Source organism: Pristiophorus japonicus, chromosome 2 (assembly GCF_044704955.1).
Source record: "Pristiophorus japonicus isolate sPriJap1 chromosome 2, sPriJap1.hap1, whole genome shotgun sequence".
Classification (NCBI taxonomy): Eukaryota; Metazoa; Chordata; class Chondrichthyes; family Pristiophoridae; genus Pristiophorus; species Pristiophorus japonicus.
Window position 1 is genome coordinate 338,809,249 of NC_091978.1, and position 16,526 is coordinate 338,825,774.

Here is a 16,526-nt window from a genome sequence, read left to right on the forward strand (position 1 = left end):
AGTAACTCCTGTTACAATTGGAATAAAATCAACAAGAAGTGGGAGTATATTTAAAGGCCATAACATATTTGATATGTTTTCTTGGACATCCAATAGTCCACAGAGCAAAGCTCCCATGGTTAATCACACCATTAAACCCCAAGAGGGTATCACATCTTTGAGTGGGGTATCTATTGTTAGCCAGCTTTTTTATATTATACAGGATCACTCCTTTTTGATTTTGGTCAAAGAAACTATTTAAACCTACCCTTATTTTAAGCTACCAAATTTAACTTTTTTAGAATAAAAAAGAAAACAGCAGTTTGAGGTGAAAAATTGGGAAAAATTGACTTTTTTAAAAATAAAATATTATGAACAAATGGATGTTGTATTTTTCTCACATTGTTGAAGCAGTTTATTGTCAATAAAAACTGTAATACGTTATTATTCTATCCACACTGTAGTAGTTTATACGTGCTTAAATTAGTCAGCAAAACTTTGAAACATGAAATAAATATAATGCTACACAGCAATCATCTGGGTTAATTCAACAAGCAGTACAGAATAATGATGCAATTGTTTACAATCATGGATTTAAAGTGCTATTCATTAAAAGTTCAGTGAACGCCATTTATGTCTCTGTAATAATGTTAGTCTGATGCTGGAGTAATTGTGTTAATTGTAGTGTGGTGTTGGAACGACTATCAATGCTTTCACACCTTAGAAGTGTTGTTAACTATAGACATGTGATTCTGCCCGCCCGCCCCGCCCCCCCCTGCCCTCTGCCCTTGTTGGCTGAAGTCCATAGTATAAGCAACCCAACATTCCAGGAACTAACAGTATATACTCATGAAAATACAGTCAATGAATTTTCCCTTGGGTTAAGGCTGCCTCTTAAGAGCTAACATGTTTCTGGTCCTAGACCTTTGCACTCTCACCATCGGGACATACAAAGGAGCCCAATACACTTAGAAAAACTGATTCGTGATGAGTGTAAAATGTGGAGAGTGGGGCAAGGAGGTCTCTTTCTGGAGTCAGCAATACAAAGTACAGTAAGTATAAACATGCCTTAAGTCTATGGCACGATTATGTTGGAGTGACTATTAAGGACTGTATATAATGTTGGAGTAACTGTAGTAAGGACTATAAGATGTTTTAGTGACAGTGTTAACTATTGTATGATGTAATGATTCTGTTAAGGACAGTATAATGTTCAAGTTGTGGATTGGATGATGTTGGAGTCACCGTATGCAGGGTTATATGACATATGTGTTAAAGTTTGCATGATGTCGGAGTGAATGTGTTAAGAATTATTTGATCTTTGGGTGACTGTGATAGGATTGTATGGTGCTAGATTGACTGTGTTAAGGGTTGCAGGAAGGTGAAGTGACTGTTAAGGATTATATTTAGCTATAGTGACTGTTAGGAACTGTACAATGTTGGAGTGCTTTCTGTTTATTTTCCCCACTGCTTTCTCATTTTCTCTCCTCTTTGTTTTTTGATAGTTTTAGTTTAACACAAGTGCAGATTTTGAGTATTTGCACTTATGTTATTGTTAGCAGCTTTCATTGTAAAGAGAATAATTATTATTTCAGTTTAGGAATTTTTTCTTAAACTACAGTTTTTGACGATGGAAGATCAAAATTAATTTTAATCAAATCTGTCTATTTTAGAGATTAATATTTGACAATAAAACATAAAGGGTGGATTTCGGTTTTAATGATGTTGGGGTGATAATGGTGGCGGGGCAGTAAAGTTTGCACCTCAGTTAGTAAAATTGGGTAGCTGGGCCCTGAGTCAGGGGACGCAGCACTAAGGTAGGCGTTGTACACTTCTCTTGGGCGCCAGCATGGGAAAATTTCAAGCTAAAGAGCTGGGCGGAAGCGCTCTGAGAAACGCCTGGGGAGAAAAAAAAATATTAACAACCCCCCACAAAAACATTCCCAAAACATTGCCGCGACACCACAACATAAATCGCAAAAAAATTAAAAGAAAAAATAATCACACTTATCTTAGGAGTCCATTACCTACATCTCTGCAGTCGGTGTCGTTGGACCACCTGATTTCCCAGGCGTTCACTGCGGGGCGCACTGAGGGGCGTACGGGTCTGGCTGAAGTCAAAACTCGTGTCGGTGTCGCAACCAGGGTTGTTGTACACCAGCGCAACTCTTCCAGGCGGTGCGGCTTTGCGCCACCACAAAACCGAACCTGAGGATCGCTGTGGGGCGCTGAAGGCCAGAATACCTCACCGCCACCAGTGCTGCCGCTCTGGGGTGAAAAACGGTGCGCAGAAGACCCGAAAATCCGCCCCGATGGCTTGGAGCTACCACTAGGTTGCGCCAGCACAAATTACCCCAAATTGGCCAAACCAGCACAAAAGATCAAGGAATTTCAAGCAGAAATTGCACCCAGAGCAAATCGATTTTCCATGATCTTTTGTGCTTGTTTAAAAAACATTACACTGGAATCTAGCCCTGTCCACAAAACTGGAGCAGCTCTAAACAAATATAGGGCCCGATTTTGCTGAAAAAATAACGACGTCTGAACAACGCATGCCGTTATTAATTGCAAATCGGCCAGAAACTTGTAGTGAAGAAGAGATAACCTGTGAATTACGAACCACCTCAAATTGCTGGCCAATTTTCACTGCTCCACCATTAGATTCACGAAAACGGCACCTTAACTTTCCCGTGATTTTCATGAAGTTGCTGCATTTGCACATTAATTACCCATTAAACTTGCTGCAGAAAGTTAAGTCTAGTAACAGCATAAGTACCCTTTTAACAACATGGTAATTGTTAAAGACCTCCCGTGAACCTCTATTGTGCAGAAAGTGAACAATTATAAGTGTGGCGTCTCATTCCTTCAGGGTGTGAATTGTTTTAGGAGATTTTTAAAATGTAAAACGTATAAATGTTTACTTTTTTTACTTTTTCTTTCTATCTCTCTTGATCCAATCTTTCTTTCTCTTTTTATCTTTACTTGATTTTACATTGATTTCACCCACTCTAATGAACCCTCTTTCCTCTGTTTATTTCTCAGTCCTTTAATCTCATCTCATTTGTCCTGTTCTTCACCAAGGTCCCAGTTGACCCATTGCCCTTGCTGCACTTTATCATCTCGCACTTCCAACAACTTTGTGGACAATTTTTTTTTCAAATCTAAACGTACATGAATAAGTATAACTAGTGGGGCACGCCACAAGATGCCCCACTCCAGCAAAATCTGGCCCATCATATTTTGTTTTGCCGTTTAGATTTACATTTTCTTTATCACTGCCTTGTTTTGTTCTTCCAGTTCATTTAAATTGGTATAGCATCGCATGATAAGATTTTTTTTCTGCAATATGTAAGCAAGATAGGCATTGTCTTATTTATATCATATTGAGAATAACATTTGGTTCTGGGTGTGCAATGCGGCAAACAACTTGAGAGCGAGGCCACATTAGTTTGGGAGTTGAACCATGGACAAAGATAAGCACCATAATTATGGGCACAGCCATTTTAGTTGTTTGCCCTTTGTGTATTCAGCACAGTCTCTCAACAGACTACCAAAATTCAACAATAGCTTGGGCCTGCTACAGTGATTGATAGTGGAATGAAAGTTTGCTATTACATTTAGACTTGCCTTAATGAACGCGTTGTGCACTCCTTAACTGTAACCCTATAACCTTGTGTGGTCTATTCTGACTGTGTTCGCTCAGTTATTAGGCCTCCTGCAATTCTACGCCTACCTCTGATCTTACACCCCTACACCCACTCTCCAGCTAGGCCAGAATTGGGTTTTGTGTACTTTTTAATGCATTCAAAGAGTTTGGAGCGATTGTAAACATTATTTAATCTCTGATTGTGTTACAACCTTGTAAAATTTATGCAGACTTTCATTGCTTACATTTAAAATTTACAATTTCTGTTATTGATTGTTCTGCTTACTGATGTTGCCTACTGCAACTATGATTGTCAGGCCTAGTCATGGTGACAAGGGTTGGAGGAGTTGCAAGACTATGACACTGGCATGGAACTATAATAGAATCAGCTGACAGGGAGCGTGTCTTACTGAAACATAATCTTTTTTCACTGGACTAAAATTCTTCTGCATATGTGTATAATAAAATCATTCAAGTCCCAGTTTGCTTCTGGCAAGGTCAGAACTGGTTTAGCCTTTTCTGATATGCACAAGTTTGATTTCTAAGCAATTTTACTTATCTCAGCATATTACACAAAATAGGATTCCGTTATGAAGCAATTTGCATTTTCATAATTTTAAATTCCTAACTCGGGGAAGGACTTAAACTTTTGAAAAACGAAAGCTGGTTTGTTCATACTTCTGACTCTTCCTTCATTTTATGAGACTAGGAGCCTAACTCTTAAAAATATGTATAAATCTATGCACATTTCATGTTTATAAGTGGACATATGTCAAATGTGCACAGATGCACCATGTAAGAATTTATAGATTGTTTTTCCCTCAGCAATTTGGCTCCAAAAGCACCAGGGCTCCGATTCAAGGCTCGAACCAGTTTCTTAGATTATCGTAATCAAAGTCTAGAGAAGACTGAGAGATGGATTCTGCAATCTATCAGCAGTAGCTGATTCATTGTAAGCATTACTTTCAGTTGTTGATCATTTTTCTGTTGTGACCTTATTGTGAAAGATGTTTTGTAACTTATTGGTTCCATTATTACATTAATTCTCCTCATGCTGAAACGAGACCATTTTTTTCATTAATGAACAATAGCTCAGATTTTTCATGGGCAGCCGCTTAGTTTTGGGGTCGTTATTCGGCAGGTAGCAGCAAGGATGGGGATTGTTGTGTTGAATACCCCTCCCTCTTTAGTTGCTGTCCCATTTTCTGCTCTCATTTCCAGCAGCTGGGAGAACAGCCTGGATTCAGATTCTCGTGCGCCTTTGTACTAATCATAAATTATTAATATCTTTTGCCGTAGCATCATTACTGACTATAAAGCGTTTCCACTGGGAAACCCCCTGTCTGAGGTGTTTGGAAGGAGAATAGGATGATGAAGGCACACCAGGCAGATTAGGCTACATGAGATGAGCTTTGTGCTAACCCACCGGCACCAACACACCTGTATCCGCAGAGGTGAAAAAAACATGCTTTCGCAGATTATTAGTGGCATCCAATAAAAGCAGCTTCCAGACATAGCCAAGATCCACATTGACATATTGGCATGCCCTATTAGTGCATATTTCCACGCTGTTCTGATAAAGAAATATGGGTGGGAACAATTAATGCCTGTCTCTGCCCCAGTAGGGCTTGACACACATTCCTGGAGGATGTGGGCATGGTGAAATCTCCCACTTGAGGCAGGTGGGAGCCTCATTAAATGACACAGGGCCATTGTGCTGAGGGCTCCTGCTTGCTTTTCCATGTTTTACACTATTTCAAAGGCAATAGGAAATAACATCCATTTAGACGGGCATTCAAGGTTGCCATGACATAAGCAGTGTGGATAAGTAAAGAAACTTGTCTTTGCTGAGTAAAGGTAATTTCTGACCTGCTTTTCTTATATTCCTTTCTCTAATGACAAATAGATTCTCTGTATACTAATTGTTTTTTTGTTATGCTGCAACACCATTACGAGCATCAGTTGCCCAATGGGAATTCCCTGACGTGTGGTGCTGGTAAGAAGGCCAGTAGTTTGCCCATTGGTACCCGCACACCCACCTTTGAATACAAAGGTGGTGACTGGACCTCGCTTTGGCATATGATTAATGGAGACAGACACTCCTACTCATGATGTTAGTTCTGGCAGCAGCTCCGCTTACACCGAAAAGTGTGCTACCCTGATTAAACATTATACTGGGTGATTCCTCAAAAGCATCCAATTACTGTATGTCATGTTTTATGTGGTACGACATAAATGTTGGTATTATTTATGTTGGCAATTACAGGCATTATTACACCCACCTGCCAATGGCTGTGGGGAAGTGTCTTCCCAAGGCTTGGCTCAGCAAATCCAGATGCAGAGCTGTGTTACCTGCTGTACGAACACCTGCTATGAACCTGTACTGTAGAACTGGCTCATCGAGTGGCAGAACCCATGGGCTGTGGCCTCAGCCTGTGCATGGGACATCCTTTGTCTGGCACTTCAAAATTCCCTGTCCCTTCAGCTTTGGCAAGGGAAGTTAATGGGTCGAGGAGCCCTTTGAACCTTCCTGAAGGCTTTCAAGATTTTTGTCCCCCGTTGGAACACTCCTTTTTACTTGTCCCCATCTTTTTAAATTTCACTTCCACACATATTTCCTCTCCCACCACCATTGTGTTCCCTGCATTTGTCTCAGTCTGCAGCCGGACACTGAACTAAGATGAGCTGATGCAGGAAATTTGTGTGCTTTTAACCCATTACCACTCAAACAGATCTGGGACCAGTTTTTAACGATATAGAATTGACTCAAACTGAAAGAGGAAGATTACCTTTTGATAACATCATTGGCATCTACCCCAGCTCTCTATTTATGCAGAGCACAGGTCATATGATAGCCAGATGCAGCTAGCTCATATAAAGTTAAGGGCCAAGCAGCGAGAGTGCGCATTTCTGAGGCCCCTCTTTGTATTGGAGCAGGCAGGAAGCATTTCACAAGTGAGTTCTGACATTTCAATTGGTCTTCATAGCCATGTTACTGAGTCATAGACTGATGTGCAACGACCACCACACGTTAAAAAAAATCCACGCACAGGCATCTTCCATCCCTTCAATTGGAGTTCAGGACTGGAATATTGGTCCTTCATTAAAATATCTGTGAACTCATCCCTTTTGGTGTGGAAGTAAGTCATCCTCGTTCGAGGGACCACCTATGATGATGACGAAGACTGAGTTCAAATGCTGTATTACTGAAATTGGACCTTTTCCTTTGAGTGCTGGCGAGTGCTGACCAAACTTGTCCTTCACCAGAATGGATGTGTCTTTGAGCATCTAATGATATTTGGCATACAAGGATGAAAGCAACCTGGACATGCAGGACACTTATCTTGATGACAAGAAACACAGACACCGAAGGTGGAGCCCTGCTGGCCGCATCTACCATCACCACAGGAGTTGTGTAGGCCTTACCCAGGAACAGTGCATCCGGAGCCCAGGTTTTAATAGCGAAGCTGTGTGGAAATATGTGACTTGTTGCATGCTGAATTGGAGCCAAAGTGGAGGATTGGCCTGTCATTATCTGATCAGCTGAAGGTGACCACCTTGGATTTCTTTACCTTAGGCAGTTCCAGGGCCACAGCCTCCTTCTCATAATCCTGGACTGGGGTCAGATCAACTATAGTGCCAGGACCCCCTACAGCATCATTTATCTTCCTTTTTGCAGCTATAGGCCCTATGTCCTGCAGCTGCACATGAATTTCTTCCCCCTTCAGAGGCGCACCCATGGCAAGAACATGTCACCTCCAACATTCAAGTTAGCCTGAACTACAGGAGCTGATCATTATTTTTTTTGTGAAGTGCACTTCCAATCTCATTCAAAATCTTGCTGGAAATAGTGGTCTGGAAATCATCACAATCATAGAATTATACAGCACAGAAGGAGGCCATTCAGGCCATCATGCCTATTCTGGCACAAACTCCTCTGCTCTTTCCCCACAGCCCTGCAAACATTCACTTTTCAAGCATATATCCAACTGCCTTTTGAAAGTTACTGTTGAATCTGTTCACACCACCCTTTCAGGTAATGCATTCCAGATCATCATAACTCACTGCATAAAAAAATCTCCTCACCTCCCCCTGGTTCTTTTTGCCAATTATTTTGAATCTGTGTCCTCTGGTTATCGATCCTCCAGCCAGTGGAAATAATTTTCCCCTATTTAGCCTATCAAAACGCTTCATGATTTTGAACACCTCTCTTAAATCTCTCGTTAACTTCTCTACTCTAAGGAGAACATTCCTAGCATCTCTAGTCTCGCCACAAAACTGAAGTCTTTCAACTTTTGATAAGGTAACATATGGTAGGCTCATGACAAAGGTTGGGGCATATGGATCAGAGGACAAATGGCTGAATGGATAGCAAATTGGCTGAAAAATAGAAAGAAGAGAGTGAAGGCAAAGAGTAGTTATTCAGCTTGGAGGAAGATAGATAGTGGTGTTCCTCAAGGATTGGTGCTGGGATCACTGTCATTCATTATTTACATTATTGATTTGGATTTAGGAATAAGTAACTCAATATCAAAATTTACAGAAGATACCTAACTGGGAGAATAGCTAACACTGAGGAAGAATGCACATAATACAAAAACACATTAGAAAGCTTGCAACCTGGGCAGTTAAGTAGCAAATGAACTTTAACATAAATAAATGAGAAGTGATGCACTTTCGTAGGAAAAACAGAAACATCACGTAGACCTTAGAAAATAAGAAACTGAGTGTGGTGGAACAGCAAAGGGATCGAGGGATACAGGTGAACAAATCATTAAAAGCAGCACTATAGGTCATTAAAGCAATTAAAAATGTTAACAAAGCACTGGGATTTATTTTATAGGGGAATAGAATTTAAAAGTAGTATGGTAAACTTGCAGAGGACCCTGTTCAGGCTGCACAGTTAAGAACATAAGAACATAAGAAATAAGAGCAGGAGTAGGCCATACGGCCCCTCGAGCCTGCTCCGCCATTCAATAAGATCATGGTTGATCTGATCTTGGGCTCAACTCCACTTTCCTGCCCGCTCCCCATAATGCTTGACTCCCCTAAAGTTCTGATCTCCATACTATAAAAAGGACATAGAAGCACCGGAGAAAGTGCAAAAAGGACTTACAAGGATGGTACCAGAATTGAGAGGTTCCAGCTATCAGGAATGATTCAACAGGTTGGGGCTTTTTTATTTAAAAAAGAGAAAACTTAGAGGAGACCTGATAGAGGTCTTTAAAAATTTAAAGTTCTGTCGAACGGTCACAGACCTGTAACGTTAAGTCTGTTTCTCTCCACAGATGCTGATAGACCTGCTGAGATTTCCAGCATTTTCTCTTTTTATTTACTGACATCAGTAGTGGGGAAAATGTTGGAATCAATCATTAAGGATGAAATAGCAGCGCATTTGAAAAGCAGTGACAGGACCGGATCAAGTCAGCATGGATTTATGAAAGGGAAATCATGCTTGACGAATCTTCTAGAATTTTTTGAATGTGACTAGCAGAGTGGACAAGGGAGAACCAGTGGATGTGGTGTATTTGAACTTTCAAAAGGCTTTTGACAAGGTCCCGCACAAGAGATTGGTGTGCAAAATCAAAGCGTATGGTATTGGGGGTAATGTACTGACGTGGATAGAGAACTGGTTGGCAGACAGGAAGCAGAGAGTCGGGATAAACGGGTCCTTTTCAGAATGGCAGGCAGTGACTAGTGGCGTGCCACAGGGCTCAGTGCTGGGACCCCAGCTCTTTACAATATACATTAACGATTTAAATGAAGGAATTGAATGTAATATCTCCAAGTTTGTGGATGACACTAAACTGGGTGGTGGTGTGAGCTGTGAGGAGGATGCTAAGAAGCTGCAGGGTGACTTGGACAGGTTAGGTGAGTGGGCAAATGCATGGCAGATGCTGTATAATGTGAATAATTGTGAGGTTATCCATTTTGGGGGCAAAAACACGAAGGCAGAATATTATCTGGATGGTGGCAGATTAGAAAAAGGAGAGGTGCAACGAGACCTGGGTGTCATGGTTCATCAGTCACTGAAAGTGGGCATGCAGGTACAGCAGGCGGTGAAGAAGGCAAATGGTATGTTGGCCTTCATAGCTAGGGGATTTGAGTATAGGAGCAGGGCGGTTTTACTGCAGTTGTACAGGGCCTTAGTGAGGCCTTACCTAGAATATTGTGTACAGTTTTGGTCTCCTAATCTAAGGACGTTCTTGCTATTGAGGGAGTGCAGCGAAGGTTCACCAGACTGATTCCCGGGATGGCTGGACTGTCATATGAGGAGAGACTGGATCAACTTGGCCTTTATTCACTGGAGTTTAGTAGGATGAGAGGGAATCTCATAGAAACATATAAGATTCTGACAGGATGGGACAGGTTAGATGCGGGAAGAATGTTCCCGATGTTGGGGAAGTCCAGAACCAGGGGACATAGTTTTAGGATAAGGGGTAGGCCATTTAGGACTGAGATGAGGAGAAACTTCTTCACTCAGAGAGTTGTTAACCTATGAAATTCCCTGCCGCAGAGAGTTGTTGATGCCAGTTCATTGGATATATTCAAGAAGGAGTTAGATATGGCCCTTACAGCTAAGGGGATCAAGGGGTATGGAGAGAAAGCAAGATAGGGTTACTGAGGGAATGATCAGCCATGATCTTATTGAATGGCGGTGCAGGCTCGAAGGGCCGAATGGCCTACTCCTGCACCTATTTTCTATGTTTCTATGTTTCTATATTTCTATGAATCGGTTGTACAGGATAGATGTGGAAAGAATATTTTCACTTGTGGGAGAATCCAATACTAGGGGCCATAAATAAAAGATAGTTACTAATAAATCCAATAGGGAAATGAGGAGAAATGTCTTTATTCAGAGACTGGTTAGAATGTAGAAATCGCTACCACAGGAAATGGCTGAGGCAAATAGCTTATATGCTTTCAAAAGGAAACTAGATGAGTACATGAAAGAAAAGGGAATATAAAGATAGGCTGAAATGCTGAGATGAGGTAGATGGAACGGGAGGAGACCCTTGTGGAATATAAACATCAGCACAGACTAGTTGGGCCCAATTGCCAGTTTCTGTGCTGTATATTTTATCTAATTCTATGTATCCCTGGGACCATTCTAGTAAATCTCCTCTGCACCCTCTCCAAGGCCTTAACATGCTTCCTAAAATATGGTGCCCAGAATTAGACACAATGGGCGGTAAATTGCGGCCTTTCCAGGTGCGTACGATGTGTGCATGCACCAGAAGAGGCTTCGCAAATGCCGGTTATCGACATGCGATGTGCATGCACCGAGAACCGGTATTTGCGAACTGTCAAAATGTCTTTTGACAGATCACACGTATCCCTGGAAGAAGGACATTCACGCGCAGAGATTTGGGCTATTTGCCCAACTCCTGCCCAGCCAATGTCCTTCAAACACTTATGCCTGATAAAAGCAGGCGTATAGCCTACTTTTACCAGCATAAGAGTTTTAAAAGATAGAAACATTCAATTGTATCACTATTTTTTATATTAATAATCCTGTCCATTAAAGTAAGTTTATTTCTAACCCTAGTAAATCATTTTTAAAACATTTTCAAAGATATAATTTATTTTCCCAAAACATTTAATTTAATTCAATTTCAATTAATTTTAAATTCATGAGGTGTTTTTTAAATTTATTCTGTCTTGTATCTGTTTTTTTGGGATATTCTCGTTGATAGTAATGGTAGCTCGTCCAAATGGAGCTCCCATTATTATCAATGAGAATACTTCTTGTGCATTGGTGGTCCAGGCTGATGTGATCCTAGGTTGCGTTTACGTACCTGAGATTGTGAGCCCATACGCTGGGCTGCGAAAGGAGGCCTTGGACCTCAAGTATACGTTCCTCCGGGACCACCAGGCACATGTGTAAAAAATAATTCAGTCAGAGTCATCCACCCACAGGAAGCCTCTGACGACAGTTTTTGGGCCAATATTCCAGCCAAACCCTAACCAGTAATCTATAACCAGTATCCTTGCTATTGTACGCTTATGCCTCTATTTATAAAGCTAAGGGTCCCATATGCTTTTATAAGACCACTTCACACATCTCTGCATTAATTTCCACGCGTGTGCTAATTTCACCAGTCTGTCTACGTCCTTCTGAAGTCTGCTGCTATCCACCTCGCTGCTTACTACATTTCCAAGTTTTGTATCATCTGCAAACTTTGAAATTATGCCCCCACATCCAGGTCATTAATATATATCAAAAAGAGCAATGGTCCTAATGCCAGTCCCAGGGGCACACCACTTTATATACTTGCAACCAGTCTGAAAAACAACCGTTCATCACTACTGTCTGCTTTCTGTTTCTTAGCTAATTTTGGTTCCACACTTTCACTGCCCCTTAAATCCCGATGGGCTTCAATTTTATTAATATGTCTATTATGAGTCGCTTTATCAAATGCCTTTGTAAAGTACATATATACAACATCAATGGCACTAACTTCATCAATGCTCTCTATTATTTCATCAAATATCGCAATCAAGTTTGTCAGACACTATTTGACTTTAACAAATCCATGTTAGCTGTCATTTATTAACCCATATTCCTCCATGTGACAATTAATTTTGTCCCAAATTATGGTCTCTAGAAGTTCCCATGTTAGACTGACTGGCCAGTAGTTACCAGATTGATCCCTCCCCACTTCTTAACACAAAGTCGCTACATATATAGACAAAAGGAATTCTTACCCCTTAAATAGTTAAAAGGTATGCTGGAGAAATTTACTTGAGTGCCTCATTACACCATGTCATTTGGCAGAAGGATGCCAATTTAAGCCTAGAATTATTCACATGCTGGTTCCTTGAACTTGGCCTTGACATGGGGAGGAACTATAGAGTAGAGTTCAGTGCTTCCCAACATGGAGCTAGGGTTCAGCAAGTTGTACACCTGTGAGCAACTGGTTCAAGAGTAGCCTCGGCAGAAGCCTGGGATCATGGTACTTGACCATTCCCTCAACCAGTAAGACTTTCAAAGGTCTAAAGTTACCAAGAGAAATTCAACAAGACCTTTTCTTGAATTTTTAAAAAAGTTTTCCAAATGGTTAACTTTAATGAAAATTAACTATGGCAAACAATAGAAACCAGTTTATGAATCCTTCTGACAATCGCATTGATAGCACCCTTGGAGACCGAATTCCTTTCTATACCATGTGTCGTGCCAGTCTTTCAATAACCAGCCCTAAATATAGAAAAACTGAATACAATATTAATGTCTACATGAATATTATGAATACCTAATATCAGTCTAAGCAATAATTACTGACTCCCACGACTACCTTGATTATACTTCTTCGCACCCGCTTCCTGTAAAGACTCTATTCTCTTCCCTCGGTTTCTCCATCGCCGTCACATCTGCTCTGATGATAACATCTTCTATGGCAAAAACGTTCTCCTTTTTCCTCAGCTGAGGATTTCCCTCCACTGTGGAAGTCAGAGCCCTCAACTGTGTCAGTCCCATTTCCCATACTTTCGGCCACACCCCTTCCCCTCCCAGAGCCATGACAGGGTCACATGTGGCCTCACCTTCCACCCTAACAGCTTTGTACATAAATCACAGAAAGTTAACATGCAGGTATTGCAAGCAATTAGGAAGGCAAATGGCATGTTAGACTTTATTGCAAGTGGGTTTGGAATATAAGAGTAGTCTTACTGCAATTCTATAGTGCTTTGGTGAGAACACTCCTGGAGTACTGTGTACAGTTTTGGTCTTACATAAGGAAGGATATACTTGCCTTAGAAGGGGTGCAATGAAGAGTCTCTAGATTGATTCCTAGGATGAAAGGGCTGTCCTATGAAGGAAGATTGAGTGGAATGGGCCTTAATTTTCTGGAGTTTAGAAGAATTAGAGGTGATCTTATTGAAACGTATAAAATTCTTAGAGGACTTGACAGAGTAGACACTGGAGAGTCTAGAACTAGGGGTCATAATCTTAGGCTAAGGAATTGGTCATTTAGGATTGAGATGTGGAGAAATTTCTCCACTCAGATGGTTTTGAATTTTTGGAATTCTCTACTTCAGAAGGCTATGGATGCTCAATTAATAATTATAGTCAAGATTAAGACTGATAGATTGTTGGGCACTAAAAGAATCAAGGGATATAGGGACATAAGAACATAAGAAATAGGAGCAGGATTAGGCCATTTAGCCCATCGGGCCTGTTCTGCCATTCAATAAGATCATGACTGATCTGATCATGTACTCAGTTCCACTTCCCTGCCCGCTCCCCATAACCCTTTACTTCTTTATCGCTCAAAAATCTATCTCCGTCTTAAATATATTCAATGACCCAGCCATCACAGCTCTCAGGGGTAGAGAATTCCATAGATTTACAACCTTTTGAGAGAAGAAATTCCTCCTCATCTCAGTTTTAAATGGGCGGCCAATTATTCTGAGACTATGTCCACTAAGACAGTGCGAGAAAGTGGAGTTGATGTAGAAGATCAGTCAATATCTTATTGAGATATAGGAGAAACTTCTTCATACATAGAGTTGTTAACCTGTGGAATTCCCTACCGCAGAGAGTTGTTGATGCCAGTTCATTGGATATATTCAAGAGGGAATTAGATGTGGCCCTTATGGCTAAAGGGATCAAGGGGTATGGAGAGAAAGCAGGAAGGTGGTACTGAGGTGAATGATCAGGCATGATCTTATTGAATGGTGGTGCAGGCTCGAAGGGCCGAATGGCCTACTCCTGCACCTATTTTCTATGTTTCAATGTTTCTGTGAATGGTGGAGCAGGTTCGAGAGGCCATGTGGTCTACTCCAGCTCATATTTCTTATGTTCTTATGTCCTTTCACATTCGATGTATCTTTCACCACCATTTTTGACACCTTCAGCATGACCCCACCACCAAACTCATCTTCCGCTCCTCTCCCCCTCAGCATTCTGAAGGGACAGTTCCTTCCATGACATCCTGGTTCAATGCTCCATCATCCTCAACACCTGCTCTCCTTCCTCACATACAAGCACAAGAGATACAACACCTCCTCTTTCACCTCCTTTACCACTATCCAGAGCCGCAAACACTCCTTCCGGGTGAGTCAGCTAATTACGTATACTTTTTCCAATTTAGTATACTGTATTCGTTGCTCACAATGCAGTCTCTTCTACATCTGGGAGAACAAATGTAGATTGGGTGATCGCATTGGTGAACACCTCCGATTTACCCATGTGCGACCCTGAGCTTACACTCGCTGTCCAACACCCATTCTGACCTAGCAGTCCTTGTCCTCTTACATTGTTCAAATGAAGCTCAGCGCAAGTTCGTGGAACAGCATTTTTCTTCCACCATGTTCCTATGAACATAAGAACATAAGACTATAAGAATTAGAAGCAGGAGTAGACCATATGGCCCCTCGAGCCTACTCTGCCATTCAATAAGATCATGACTGATCTTCAACCTCAACTCCACTTCCCTGCCTGATCCCCATATCCCTTGATTCCCCTGGAGTCCAAAAATCTATCTATCTCAGCCTTGCATATATTCAACGATTCAGCATCCACAGTCCTTTGGGGTAGAAAATTCCAAAGATTCACAACCCTCTGAGTGAAGAAATTCCTCTGCATCTCAGTCTTAAATGGCTGATCCCTTATCCTGAGTCTATGCCCCTTAATTCTACACTCTCCAGCTAAAGGAAACAACCTCTCATCATCTACCCTATCAATCCCCCTCAGAATCTTACAATGAGATTACCTCTCATTCTTCTAAACTCCCGAGAGTTTGGGCCCAATCTATTCAATCTCTCCTCATAGGACAATTCTGTCATTCTAGGAATTTATCTAGTCAACCTATGTTCCTGGATCAAGGGAACTTTCTCTGTTTTCCAGATTTTCCATGTATCCCTCCTTTGCTATTCTGTTGCGACCATTTACACATCCTCTGCACACGTGTTTTGTTTATCTAATTTCTCTCATTATCACTTCCTTCCACCTTGCACTATTACTACTTCTGTCATCTAATCATTTCCTGTCCTCCACCTAATCACAGACCATGTTTTCTTTTCACGTCCCTTTTCCCTGGCTTTACTTCTCTTTTTAAGGTTTTCATCTGTAACATCTTCCAGTTCTGACAAAATGTTATTGACCTGAAAAGTTAACCCTATGCTTATCTCTACACAAATGCTGCCTGACCTGTTGAGTGTTTCCAGCATTTTCTGTTTTATTTCAAAGGCTTACCTTTTAATAATTGTTTGAACTGAAACCTTTACCCGAGGATTAATTGTCTCTGTAGACTACCTAAAGCTAGCCACAAAGTCATCATCATCATCATCATAGGCAGTCCCTCGGAATCGAGGAAGATTTGCTTCCACTCCTAAAGTGAGTTCTCTGGTGGCTGAACAGTCCAATACGAGAGCCACAGACCCTGACACACATGGGACAGACATTCGCCGCATGCTACTTCCGCTGCCTGCACCTGACCTCTGCACATTCACGGTGTTGAGATTCTAAGAGCTCAACGCCCTCCCGGAGGCACTTTCTCCACTTAGGGCGGTCTTCGACCAGGGACTCCCAGGTGTCAGTGGTGATGTCGCACTTTACCAGGGAGGCTTTGAGGGTGTCCTTGTAACGTTTCTGCTGCCAACCTTTGGCTCATTTGCTGTGAAGGAACTCCTCATAGAGCAATTGCTTAAGGAGTCTCGTGTCTGGCATACGAACTATGTGGCTTGCCCAGCGAAGCTGATTGAATGTGGTCAGTGCTTCAATGCTGGGGATGTTAGCCTAGGCGACGATACTGCTGTTGGTGTGCCTGTCCTCCCAAGGGATTTGCAGGATCTTGCGGAGACATCGTTGGTGATATATCTCCAGCGACTTGAGGTGTCTTCTGTACATCGTCCATGCCTCTGATCCATACAGGAGGGCAGGTATTACTACATGACCATG